The 1966-nt window shown below is 48.8% G+C and overlaps 1 protein-coding gene across 1 annotated transcript in view; it reads right to left on the minus strand.

Moving 5' to 3' along the window:
* The window catches only part of RNF215 (ring finger protein 215), a 12951-nt gene that overhangs the window by 5046 nt on the left and 5939 nt on the right, over positions 1–1966 (minus strand). The window lies entirely within an intron of this gene.

The following is a 1966-nucleotide window of genomic DNA, read 5'->3' on the forward strand; positions in this document are numbered from 1 at the left end:
GGAGGGCGAGGAGTGGGCGGAGCCGGGCGGGGGGGCCCTTGAGGAGGCGGGGCCTCTGTGCGGAGGCGGGAAGTCAGAGAGGGGCGGAGCCGAGGGGGGGCTCTTGCGGAGACGGGGCCTCTGTGCGGAGGCGGGAAGTCAGAGAGGGGAGGTGCTTGCAGCCTGAAAGGTTGTCAAGCAGGCAAGGGCAAAGCTGGAACCGAAGACCGAGGGAGACCGAGGCAAGACCCGGGCGTGAGAAGGGTAGGAACTGTCTGGAGAGACGTATGGGGCCTGGAAGCTGGCCCTTGTTCTGCTGGGGCTTGACGGACCTATGGGCTTCTTCTCCGGACCTCCATTTCCCAGCCGGACCAGGGCGTGGATCTCCGGGTTTTCTCTAAGGCATCTTCCAGCCCCCAAACTCTGGTAGAAATCCCGAGATAGGCGTGGGAGGCAGACAGGGAGACTGAGGCACGGTCTGGAAGGAGCAGGTAGCGGGGCTGGGGACCCGAGACTGGACGGATCAGTACACACGCAGCACCTGAGTGGGGCAGACAGTATGGGTCCTCAGAGAAGGCACTTCCGTTGGCCGCGAAATGCGTACTAAGATCAGCGCTGCTTCACCCCCAACAAATCATCTTTAATATTTACCAGAATGTGGGAGATCCGCGTACTGTTCTAAAACTCATCCAACAAAGGACTAGGGCTTCTGCGAGCTGGTTCAGTCTGAAAACCGAGCCCCTAACAGTCACATCGGGATAGAAGCAAAGGCCGGAAGAGGCAAAGCTCAATTTCCTCTAGTATTTTTGTTATGAAAAATTTCACATACAGAAAAGTGAAAAGAATTTTCTGGTGAACTCCCAATAACCACCACCTCAAAATGCCAAAACAGTTCTGAAGACTAGTAGGTTGGAGAGAATAAGACAGTGTGATATTGACCCTAGATTACACAAGTAAGCCTTAGAAATAGGCTAGAGACCGACCCAGTCTTATGTACCTGCCATCAGTCAGAGGTAGAGCTGCACGTAACAGGAAGGTAGTATAATGAACAACTTGATAAACTGTACTAGGAAAACTGCTGAGCTAAAAGGAGCTCTGATGGTGTAGTGCCTAAGGCATTTGACTGGCTAACCAGAAGGCTGGCGGTTCAAACCCACCAGCCACTCCACAGAAGGAAGACTGGGCAATCTATACCCATAAAGACTTACAGCCTCGGAAACCCAAAGGGGGTTAGCTATAAGGAAAATAAATGAAATTGGACCTCTATTTCACACTATACACAGGCAAAATATAATCCCATGTAGATTAAAAACCTAAATATGAAAAGAAAACTTTCAAACGTTTTTAGAAGACAACATAGAAGAATATCATGATTACCTCAAGGTCAGGAGAGGGGTCGCAAGAAATAAAAGCAAAATGTAAAGGAAAAGATTGAGAAATTTATCCACAGTGAAATAAAAATCGGTGAATTCAAGTATCATGATAAATTGCACATTTTGTTGTCCACTGTACCACAAAGTGAGAGAAGATATTTGCAGCTAGGTGATTCATACACAGTATAAACACTGTCCGTGGACTGCCAGAAGAACATACAAATCCGTCCTACAACAAATGTAGCCAGAATGCTCCTTGGAAGCAAGAACTGCCAGACTTCATCTCACCTACTTTGGTCACGTTGTCAGAAGGGACCATTTCCTGGACAAGGATATCATGCTGGTGCAGGACTGGGCAGTGTTGCGTTCTTTTGTACATAGGGTCTCTGTGAGTTGGAGTTGACTCAACAGCACCTAACAACAACAACAACAACATGGTGCAGTGCTTAAGCACTTAGCTCTAACTGAAAGGTCGGCTGTTTGAACCCACCAAGCACTCTGCAGTAGTAAGATGTGGCAGTGGGTTTCCATCAGGATTAAAAAAGCAAACTCACAGTCGTCGAGTTGTTTCCGACCCCTCCTTGGGTGTCCAAGGTGGTATCTCTACAAAAGTA

Source organism: Orycteropus afer, unplaced genomic scaffold (genome assembly GCF_000298275.1).
Source record: "Orycteropus afer afer isolate SDZICR_OR568_19922 unplaced genomic scaffold, OryAfe1.0 scaffold00420, whole genome shotgun sequence".
Lineage (NCBI taxonomy): Eukaryota > Metazoa > Chordata > Mammalia > Tubulidentata > Orycteropodidae > Orycteropus > Orycteropus afer.